A 12,636-nucleotide genomic window follows, 5' to 3' on the forward strand; every position below is an offset into this window, starting at 1 on the left:
TCTTTGGGTGCAGTATGACTTATTTTCCTTTTTATACCTTAAATAAATGCAAACTATACTGTTCTTATATTTGTAAAATATAAGTTGCGTATATTAGAGTTTTCGCTAAAATTATTTCTTATGAGTGTATATGTGCATACACATGCAATTGGATATTTTTTTAGCATTGGGAAATCTTAAAAATATTAAAAACTGGGGTAAGTATTGAATTAATTGAAATAATTTATTAATTTTTATTTATATGTTCCTACTTTTTACCTTTACTCAAGACAGATTGCTTTGAAATACTGGTTCTTTTCAGGAAATAGAAATTTATGAAACATTTTGGTTACAATTTGCATCGAAGAAGTAACTTTCAACAACACATTTATTTGATAATCTTACAACCTAAGCAGAACTATTTCTATAGATTTTAGTGATGCTTTCTTCTAAATATATTGTCTGCATAGTGTTGGAAATTTTGCACGAAATCAGTTGCAAAAACATCAAATTGTTGCTTATCAAAAACAAGCAAAAGAGAAAAGGATCACACTGATGACTTTATTAGTATTTGCTGATTATTTATTATTATTTAAGGTTACAGAAGATTTTAAGATTTATTTTCCTGTCTGATGTGGTCCCAATTTAGACTGGAATGCCCTCGCTGGGTGAGACTACCTGATCATTGCCAACAATGCATTTCTTGTAAGAAGTGAAATTCTGAGTCATATAGAGCAGGTGTCCCCAACCCCCATTACCCAGCTGTGTCCTATTCAGAACAGGGCACATGCTTGTGCACTCTGGCCCGCATCTCGCATGACTCAAGCTGCATGCTCACACGGTACGGTTCCCCTTTCCCTCCTGAGCAGGGCCGCCAAGACGCAAAGGTTGGGGACTACTGGAATAGAGAGTAAAACTAAAGTTTAAGAATGCCTTACTTATAAATGGTCAAACTCTGTTCTGGATTATTGCTACTGGTAGTTTTAAAGTTTGTAATACAAATTTTTAGGTATTTCATAAATTGAGCTACCATTCTATTTGTAAGAACGATCCTTAGGCTTTCCAATAAACAGTCATTCTATCAGAATAAAGTTAATTTGTATAAAATGTTTTGACCTACATAATGTTTTAACCTTCCCTGATCATTCCTAGGAAACATTGTTCAACATGATGTAATGCTATTCAAAGTTTTATTTCTTATAAAAGCTATGTATATGTAGGATTGTTTTTCCTTAGTTGAACAGAAAACAAATCTAGTATGGTACCATTAAAAGTCAGCCATAACAGTTATGGCTGACTTTGTACGTTGCAAGACAAACATTGAGTCCATTTCTGCTGCAAAACTGAGGTGTCATGGATCAGGAAATTAAAGATTCAAATGTTCAATGCTAACTGCATGGCAGTCTGATGATATCTTGTTGCTAAGTATTGCAAATAGAGTTTACCTAAGCACATAGTTTTTAAGGACTCAGTGTTTGAAATGCAGATGTGATTGTTTGTGGGGTGGGTGTATTTTATATTTTGTAAAATGTTCTAAATCACAAGAATTTTTCTCTCTGTTTCCCTTTGTGTTTGGTCAATGGTTAGCCATATTTGATGTCAGGTGGTTAATTTCCCCCAAATAAGTGCAACTTTCATGGAACTTGGTAGCATTTAAAGTCAACAAAGTATCATTTACATTATTGTTGTTAGTTGCGAAGTCCTGTCTGACCCATCACGACCCCATGGACAATGTTCCTCCAGGCCTTTCTGTCCTCTACCATCTTCTGGAGTCCATTTAGGCTCGTGCCTACTGCTTCAGTGATTCCATCCAGCCACCTCATTCTCTGTCGTCCCCTTCTTCTCTTGCCCTCAACCTTCCCAGCATTAGGCCCTTCTCCAGTGAAGCCTTACTTCTCATTAGGTGGAAAAGTATTTGAGTTTCAACTTCAGGATCTGGCCTTCTAAAGAGCAGTCAGGGTTGATCTCCTCTAGGACCGACCGGTTTGATTGCCTTGCAGTCCAAGGGACTCGCAGGAGTCTTCTCCAGCACCATAGCTCAAAGGCCTCAGTTCTTTGGTGCTCAGCCTTTCTTATGGTCCAACTTTCACAGCCATACATTGCAACTGAGAAGACCATAGCCTTGACTATAAACAATTTATTGGCAGGGTGATGTCTCTGCTTTTTAGTGTGCAGTCTAGATTTGCCGTGGCTTTCCTCCCCAGAAATAAGCGTCTTAATTTCTTGGCTACAGTCCCCGTCTGTGGTGATCTTGGAGCCCAGGAAAATAAAATCTGTCACTACCTCCATTTCTTCCCCATCTATTTGCCAGGAATTGAGAAGGATGCCATGATCTTGGTTTTCTTAATGTTAAGTTTCAACCCAAGTTTTGCACTCTCCTTCACCCGCAACAAGAGGCTCTTTAGTTCCTCTTCACTTTCTGCCATTAGAGTGGTATCATCTGCGTATCTTGATATTTCTCCCGGCAATCTTAATTCCAACTTTTGATTCATCTAAACCTGCCTTTCTGATGATGTGCTCTGCATGTAAGTTAAACAGGCAGGGAGACAGTATACAACCTTGCCGGATTCCTTTCCCAATTTTCCCATCTCTTTAAGAACTTGCCACAGTTTGTTGTGATCCACACAATCAAAGTCTTTAGCTTAGACAATGAAGCAGAGGTAGATGTTTTTCTGGAACTCCCTAGCTTTCTCCATGATCCAGCGTATGTTGGCAATTTGATCTCTAGTTCCTCTGCCTCTTCGAAATCCTGCCTGTATTTCTGATAGTTCTCGATGCACATACTGCTGGAGTCTAGCTTGTAGGATTTTAAGCAAAACTACTAGCATGTGAAATGAGTGCAATGTTGCGATAGTTTGAACATTCTTTGGCATTGCCTTTCTTTGGAATTGGAATGTAAACTGATCTTTTCCAATCCTGTGGCCACTGTTGAGTTTTCCAAATTTGCTGGCAAATTGAGTGTAGCACTTTTACTGCATCGTCTTTTAAGATTTTGAATACCCCAGCTGGAATATTGTCACCTTCACTAGCTTTGTTGTTGCTCAGCTTTCCTAAAGCCCAGTTCACTTCACATTCTAGGATGTCTGGCTCGAGGTTAGTGAGCACCTCATCGTGGTTATCAGGGATGTTAAGCTCGTTCTTGTATAGTTCTTCTGTGTAATTTTGCCCCCTCTTCTTGACAAAATTCTATCAGCCTGTGCCCTGCTTCATTTTGTACTCCAAGGCCAAACTTGCCTGTTATTCCGCTAATCTTTTGCCTTCCTACTTTAGCATTCCAATCCCCCATGAGGATAAGGACATCATTTTTTGGTGTTAGTTCTATAAGGTGCTGTAGGGGTTCATAGAACCGGTCAATTTCATCCTCTTCAGCACTGGTGGTTGGGGCATAGACTTGGACTACTGTGATACTGAATGGTTTGCCTTCGATTCGAACTGAGATCATTCTGTCATTTTGGGGATTTTATCCCAGTATTGCTTTTCCTACTCTTTTATTGATATGAAGGCTACTCCATTTCTTCTGAGGGATTCTTGCCCGCAGTAGTATACCTGATGGTCATCTGAATTAAATTCACCCATTCCTGTCCATTTTAATTCGCTGATTCCTAAGGTGTCGATGTTCAGTCTTGTCATCTCTTGTTTGACCACGTCCAGCTTTCCTTGATTCATGGATCTTACATTTCAGGTTCCTATGGAGAATTTTTTTTACAGCATCGGACTTTCCTTTCACCACCAGATACATCCACAGCTGAGCATCCTTTTGGCTTTGGCCCAGTCGCTTCATTCTTTCTGGCGCTACTAGTAGTAGCCCTCTGCTCTTCCCCAGTAGCATATTGGACGCCTTCCGACCTGAAGCGCTCATCTTCCAGCGTCGTATCTTTTTGCCTTTTGGTAATGTCCATGGGGTTTTCATGGCAAAGATACTGGAGTGGGTTGCCATTTCCTTCTCCAGTGGATCACTTTTTGTCAGAACTCTCTGATATGACCTGTCCATCTTGGGTGGCCCTGCATGGCATAGCTCATAGCTTCATTGAATTATGCAAGCCACTTCGCCATGACATGGCAGTAATCCATGAAGGGGATCATTTACATATTCAATATTAAATAATTTGTACTGTAGGAAAGGCTTTAACTGAATTTGAGAATGTGATTTAACAAATCAAGAAAGATGACACTTCACTTTGTGTGGTATCTGCAATTTTCTGGAACACAGTGTGCCATAAAGACGCTACTATGAAAGCAGTGAATCTAAATTCATTATAAGTAATTAATCATGAAGTGTTTACAGGAGAAAAGGGTCCGGAATGGCTTTCAGTCTTAAATTTGTTATTTGTTGTTGTTAGCTGAAAAGTCGTGTCCGACCCATCGCGACCCCATGGACAACGTTCCTCCAGGCCTTCCTGTCCTCTACCATCTTCTGGAGTCCATTTAAGCTCACACCTACTGCTTTATAAATTTGTTATAAACAGATCTAATACCTTGTTTTCCAGAAATCAAACAGCAGGAAATGAGGGCAATATAAAACTAATGTTATACAGAACTATTTTTTTTCAGTATTTTGACGTTGGTTCTATTTTGCCTGTTGAGCAGTAAATTTGAAAGCAGAATTTAGAGTAAGTGATGCCTTCCTTTTTTATATATACATAAACATACACACAGACACACACACACCCATATAATGCAAGATGCTTGAAGGCCAAGGATGTTCCTTTCAGCTGAATGAACCAGAGACTTGGCCTTTGAAATCTTACTGCATTTATAGTTACAATTGAATAAATGGCTGTAATTATTTTTTATACATCTCAATGCTAAGATGTATGAAAGTGACTAAGGGTGTTTATTTGCTTATTTAACCTCATACCTCTCCAATTATAGATTTGAAAGACACTTTAAAAATGTAGAATTATATCAGTAATAAAGCATAGCATTCTGGGATGAAAATAATTACACTTTAAATCACAGCAACAGAATAAATATGTAGCAGCTATTATATTTAAGAATATACTCAATGAAATCCTGGTAGAAGATGGCAGTCTTAAACACTCTCTACCTAGGAATGCACAAGCCCATTCAATCAGATGGTGACTTGTACTTCAAACCAGCTTTAATGAGTAACTTGTCGTTAAGAATGTTTACATTATGATAGATTTTTTTTAGCTTGTTTAATTTTTGTTTATTTTTAGCTTTTAAAAATGTTTTAACTTCTTGTATTTTATATTTTTTGGTTTTTAAAATCACTAATTGTATTTTATTTTTCTTATTCTGGTCCATGACCATAACAAAGATTTGATTTATGGACTGATACTTTGAATTGTACTTAAAACTTACTGGCAACAAATGGAGTACCTGCAATATTCAGTATGTTTTCTGGTGAATGATTCTTGCCCATCAACAAGTAGCTGCATTTAGAATCAGTTGCAGTTACTGGAGTTTTTAAACTCCAGCCCAAGTGGAACACATTATTGTTTCCTCCTTTGGCAGCTGCAAGAAACCAAGAGAGAGAGGAACCCAACCCTTAGGAAGCTGAGGTCATACTATTGGGATTACTGTCAACTTGTCAAATTTGAAAATTTCAACAGAGTCCCATATGCAAGATGTTGGTCCATGTTTCTTATTAGTGTCTGCCTATGATGTGTCTAGTTCTAAGTAAATATGAACAAATTTATCCATATCAACAAATTTATCCACAAAACCTCTTGTAAACGTGCTCATACTGTATAAACTTGCTGTTCATTCCCCATCAATGACTGGGTCACCTTAAATAGTGCCACAGAGAGAAACTATTTGGCCAGTTCTACTAGCACCTTTGCCTTTTTAGTGTTACAGAGATCAATCAGGTATACCTAGAATTGCCCATCAGATTAGAAATTCTGCAAGCATGATTGGAAACTAATTTGATCCAAAACATGCCCAGAGCTGAGCATCCTAATCAATTTTCCCCTCATGAAGTTCAGAAACGTCAGTAGCACTAATCACCATCAGCTGTACAAATTCAATCAACAATTTAAAAACAACCCCTGTCAGGGAGAATTAACAATAACAATAATATAATAAAGTTGGAAGGGACCTTGGAGGTCATCTAGTCCAGAGGTCCCCAACCTTTTGGGCACCAGAGACCAGTTCCATGGAGAGAGGTTTTTCCGCGGACCGGAGGTGTGTGGTTTTGTGTGCTGCCTGCATTTTGTGGATGGGGCTTTGCTTGTTTGTTGGACTGGTGGTTAACATGTGGTCCAGTACTGGGCCATGGACCAGGTGTTGGGGACCCCTGATCTAGTCCAACCCCTGCTCAGGCAGGAAACCCTATACCATTTCAGACAAATGGCTGTCTAATCTCTTCTTAAAAACTTCCAGAGTTGGAGCATTCACAACTTCTGGAGGCAGGTTGTTCCATCAGGAAATTTCTCCTTAGTTCTAGATTGCTTCTCTCTTTGATTAGTTTCCATCCATTCTTTTGGACATCTGAATACGACATTTTGTATTTATCAAGGCAAGCACTACTTTGGAAGAAGCTCAGTGGAAAATGATGGTCTTTTGATCTGTCATCAAGGGTTGTTAGAAAGCATAAAAAATTCAATCATGTTTATGTCACTACTAGATGACATGATTAGAACCCTGGAAGCATCAAACAGCCTCAAGTCAACTGTTCAAACATTCTTCTATTATAATGTCCCAAAGAGCTTTTTCATAGTTATCTCTGCAAGAATAACAAGGATTATTCTTACAGATTTTTTTCTGTGTACATGCACTAATCTATTCGTTGTTCACCAAAATAGGTAGAAACCAAGGTTCACTAACTTGTCCATCATATGTCCATCATATTGCTAAGCACATTGATTTGTGCTTTAGATTGTAAGCCACCCTGAGTCTTCGGAGAAGGGCGGGATATAAATGGGATTTAAAAAAAAAGTCAACTGCTACCCTGCAACACCCTATCTAATATGTAACTTGTCACTTTGGATAGCACGATGGGTGGTATATAAATTTAATAACTAAATAAAAATTTTAAAAAATCCATAGAATACCATGGTTCTTGGTAATTATTAAAAAGTGGGGCTCAGAAGAGATGTATTATTAGAGCTTAACCTATCATATCCTGAATGTAGCCACTAGATGCCGGATTCTTTTAGCCTTACTAAAATACTAAAAATATTAAAAATTTGTCAGGCCCAGTTTTTAATACACTCCCAAGTTATCAATCAGTCTGTTATTTGCACTGTTTCCATATGTCTACTAAACAGAAGACACTGTTTCATGGGCTCTATACTACAGAATGAAAAAATAATGACAAAATAGTAGCAATTTATTATTAAAGAAATCCTTAAGCGGTGCCCATACAAAATGAACACTATTTTGAATAAATCAGTGCAGGCATGTGTTTAATTTTTATTCAAGTGTTAAAGATGGAATGAAAGACCATAAGCGGTATAAATTTCAGGTTCCTTTTTCTAAAAATGTGCACATATCTATGGCATGTGGCTAGACAGAATAGATGCACAATATTTGTCTGATGGAAGTTTTTTATTCCATCTTTGAGTAGATAGCTTCTAGCTTCTATAACTGTTGCCATGGAAGCTATCAAGGTGCACAGACAGAGGGCCATATCGTCACCGGGAGTGTCATCTCCGCTCTGTACAAGCGGTGAGACGCTCCGACCCTCTGTTCTCCCCCGGAGGACCCGGGAGCAAAGGTGCGCACCCTCCCATGCTAAGGCTGGTCTACCTGAATGCAAGGTCCGTAGCTAACAAAGCTCACCTCATTCGTGACCTAGTGGAGAGCGAGCATGCGGACCTGGCTTGCATCACGGAAACCTGGCTGGGCCCAGAGGGTGGTGTTCCTCTGGTTGACCTCTGCCCGCCAGGTTTCCAGGTGCTGCACCAGCCTCGGGCTCATGGGAGGGGCGGGGGAGTGGCAGTTATCAGGGAATCCCTTAGCCCGCGAGAGACCACCGTCCCTCAGATGGTCGGGTGTGAGTCTCTCCTACTGAGATACGGCCCAGGGGCGCAGTTGGGCCTGCTGCTGGCGTACCTACCACCTAATCGTGCAGCGGCGGCCCTGCCCGAGCTACTCGATGCCCTCTCAGGGTTGGTGGTTGAATTCCCAAGACTCATAGTCTTGGGCGACTTTAATCTACCGTCCCTGGGAGGATCGTCCGAACTGGCTCGGGAGTTCATGGCTTCCATGGCGGCCATGGACCTGTCGCAAATAATTTCTGGACCGACTCATGAGAGAGGCCACACCCCAGACTTGGTGTTCTTGTCTGGACGGTGGCGTGATGATATCGGTGGGGGTACCACAACTGTTACGCCCCTGTCATGGACCGATCACCACCTCCTGCGGCTAGACTTCCCCCTTGCCACCCCCCACCGTGGGTGCACGGTGCCAGTCAGATGGTACCGCCCTAGGCGCCTAATGGACCCTGATAAGTTCCAGGCAGCGCTTAGGGACACGCATGCACTCCCTGCTCACAGCTCGGCGGATGCCTTAGTGGAAGCCTGGGAAAAGGCAGCCACGGAGGCTCTGGACCGAGTTGTACCCTTGCGGCCTCTGACCCGGCGCAGATCCCAGCGAGCCCCATGGTTCACTGAGGAGCTCCGGGAGATGAAGCGTCGGAGACGGGGCCTTGAGAGCCGTTGGAGATCCAGTCGATCCAAATCCGACCGATTGCGACTAAGAATCCTCACCAGGTCTTATCTCGCTGCGATAAGGGTGGCAAAATCCAACTATTTTTCCACCCTCATCGCGTCCGCAGATAATCGCCCGGCTGCCTTGTTCAGGGTGACTCGCTCCCTATTAAACCAAGAGGTGAGGGAGGAACCCTTGCAGGGTCGAGCCGAGGAATTCGGTCAATATCTGCTGGATAAAATTGCTCGGATTCGAACTGGCCTGGACTCCAACTGGGCTGAGATGGAAGAACAAGACATGGACAGTCTTGTCGACGTCATCTGGGAAGAATTTGATCCTGTAACTCCTAAGGAAGTGGACAGGATTATGAGAAGGTTGAGCTCCTCCACATGCTTACTGGACCCGTGCCCTTCCTGGCTGGCCTATGCAGCTCAAGAGGAGACACGAGGCTGGTTCCTAGCGGTCATCTCTGCTTCTCTGAGTGAGGGTCACTTCCCCACCGCCTTGAAGGAGGCGGTGGTGAGACCTCTCCTCAAGAAGCCCACCTTGGACCCATCCTCTTTGAATAACTTTCGTCCAGTCTCCAATCTTCGCTTCCTTGCGAAGGTTGTTGAGAGCGTGGTGGCGCACCAACTTCCTCAGATCCTGGATGAAGCGGTTTACCTAGACCCGTACCAATCGGGTTTCAGGCCGGGCTACAGCACGGAGACGGCATTGGTCGCTCTGATGAATGATCTCTGGAGAGCCCGGGACAGGGGCCATTCCTCTGTCCTAGTCTTATTAGACCTCTCGGCGGCTTTCGATACCATCGACCATGGTATCTTACTGCGACGCCTCAGGGGACTGGGAGTGGGAGGCACGGTTCTGCGTTGGTTCTCCTCCTTTCTCCAGGGTCGCTCGCAGTCGGTGCTGACAGCGGGACAGAGGTCGACCCCGAGGCCTCTCACTTGTGGAGTCCCTCAGGGGTCGGTCCTCTCGCCTCTCCTGTTCAACATCTACATGAAACCGCTGGGTGAGATCATTCGCAGTTTTGGAGTAGGGTACCATCAGTATGCTGATGACACCCAGCTTTTTATCTCAACTCCAAACAATATCAGTGATGCCCTAGACGTGATGTCCCGCTGCCTGAAAGCGGTCCGGGAATGGATGGGGAGGAACAGGCTTCAACTGAACCCGGACAAGACTGAATGGCTGTACGTTCCGGCAAGCCAGGATATTCTGAACGTCCCATTGCTTAACATCGGGGACAAGTTACTACCCCCTGTTGATAGGGCCCGCAACCTGGGTGTCCTCCTAGACTCGCAGCTCTCCCTAGAAGACCACATAGGAGCTGTGACCAAGGGGGCCTTCTCCCGGGTTCGACTAGTTTGCCAACTACGGCCTTATCTGGACCTGGATTCCTTACGTACAGTCACCCATGCCCTTGTGACCTCTCGCCTAGACTATTGTAACGCTCTCTACATGGGGCTGCCCTTGAGATCCACTCGGAAGCTTCAACTGGTGCAAAGTGCAGCGGCACGGACACTCTTGGGAGCCTCCCGATACTCCCATATCACACCTCTCCTCCGTGCGCTGCACTGGCTTCCGGTTGCCTTCCGTGTGAAGTTCAAGGTGCTAACAATGACATACAAAGCCCTACATGGCATGGGTCCGGACTACCTACGGGAGCACCTTCTGCCAATGTCAGCACCCCACCGTCCTGTGCGCTCCCACAGAGAGGGCCTCCTCAGGGTGCCACCGCTCAAGGAATGTCGGCTGGTGGCCCCCAGGGGGAGGGCATTCTCAGTGGGCGCGCCAGCCCTCTGGAACAGCTTACCAACCGAAATCCGGATGGCCCCCGACCTCCGTACCTTCCGACGCGACTTAAAAACTTTCCTGTTCCAGCAGTCCGGCCTGGCATGATAGCGTTAATTGGGGTCCCAGTTTGTTTTCACTATTGTTTTTTATTATTTTTATTGTTCATCTGTATACCTTCCTTCCTCTGTACACCGCCCCGAGTCCCTCGGGAGAAGGGCGGTTTATAAAAACTAATAAATAAATAAATAAATAAAATATCAAGGAATTCAAATGAAGAGCTATATGCAAAAAACTTGTTTCTGGTGTTTTGTTTAAACCATTTATGAATCATAAATATTGTTTCAATGTTTTCTATTTTAGAATAATGACGGTCGAGCTGTTTGATCATATTCATTAGAAATTTTAATTTTTAAAAAATCCTTTTTCTCAGACACTATTTAATACACACAGCATACTGAAAGCAGGGAGACAACCTCTAAGAGTAGATTTCAGCCTTTACAAAATGAAAATAAATCAGTGCACAATACAGAAGACTGACAGGAAAATGAGGTCACCTACTGAATTTTTCATGTATTCAAGTCCAGGGGAATCTGAGATTTATATAAAGCAGTGAGCTCATTATTTGCATCAGAACTCAATAACAAGAAAATAAAATTACGTGGGAAGAAATGTTATCCAAATGTCCAAAGTAGCATGATGGAGTTTGCTCCTTTTTGTGAGAGGGACTGCGAAGAATTCACATTGAAATTAAAAGGTGTTCTAGAGCAGGGGTCCCCAATCCCCAATCCCTGGTCCGTGGATCAGTACCAGGCCACGGCATGCCAGCAACTGGTCCGCACAAACAAGTAAAGCCCCATCTGTGGGATGCAGGCAGCACACAAAACCACACACACTCCAGTATGTGGAAAATCCTTTCTCCATGGAACTAGTCCCTGGTGCCCAAAAGTTTGGGGACCTCTGTTCTAGAGTGTTCAAATCTAAGCTTCCAACTATGCAACTGTGCCTAGCTTTTCAGCCTAAACAGTTTGTGTTTTGGTGACATTAAAAGGATGGGTCCAGAGGGAGATGAAAATGTCAACATTCTTAGTTTTATTGGTAATGAGCAATACCTCTTGGCTGCCTGCAAATAACTGGACAAATAGGTTTCCTCTCTGCTGAAGATAAAAATCCTCAGACATGCAAAAGCTAACATTAAAAAGTACTCTTTCTGTAAGCTTGTTTTGTAAAAAGGATATTTAAAACAACTTTTTGTTTGAGTTGGTGCAGACTAAAAAGACTTTCATTACATTATCCCTGAATAAAGGCTACATTATCCCTAAATAAAGCCTGAGCTTTTCCAAGAAACTTTTGACTTAATGTCATCCAAAAAAAGGACAAAGCTATGTACCGCACCATCATGCCCCTTCATAGTGATCTGCACACATAGCTTGTCTTGCATTAGGTAGAATAATGACTAAGCTCAAAAAGTTAATATTTTTAGGAAATATTCAAATATTCAAGTTTCTTTGAAATTTCTTTTCAAAGAAACAAATGGTTAAATTCATCGGTTATATATCAACTGAGGCTTGCATGGTATAATTTACTGTTCTACCCCAGAAAGCATAATCTCTTGGGCAAGTCCTGAAAAATGCATATTATCTCTATTCGCTTATTAAGTACAGATCAGCAAACAACAGCTGTGATTTGGCATGGATTTGGAAAGTTACAATGCTTCAGAAATTGAAGCCTTCTGCTCTGCATTGCAGATCTATTGGTTTGGGATAGGATGCTGAAGAATCTAGTTTTTTACTAACATATTATTTAGGAATGGAAGTTTTTTTAAAAAAATTTCTGCACATCTTTTCACAACTATCGGATGCTACCATACTCAGCCTCCACATTTCCAGATTTTACATCATTGCTATAGGTGCAGGATTATCTTTAATTCAATAAAATTCCACTGTTGTCTGTGATTCTGAGAATATTTTAAACAACTAAGTTCTTGGGCGCTATGACAACGGCTGCAGCATAAGAGCACTGCACAGAATTGCAGTCTGACAGCAGCGGAAGTGTGTGCAGAGAAGCTGGTTGCAGCTGATTGAGTTGAATAGGACTCCTTCTCTGGCTATGAGGGAATAGGAGTGCCTCTTTAATAGCTCTTAGCAACGCCCCTGCTTTGACCCTACTCGACTGTGAGGGAAATCAAATCAATACAACCTCCTCCGAACCACAATGCTTCCACAGCAGCAGGACCACGACCAG

The sequence above is a fragment of the Vipera berus genome, assembly GCF_964194415.1.
Source record: "Vipera berus genome assembly, chromosome: 4".
In the NCBI taxonomy this organism is placed as follows: domain Eukaryota; kingdom Metazoa; phylum Chordata; class Lepidosauria; order Squamata; family Viperidae; genus Vipera; species Vipera berus.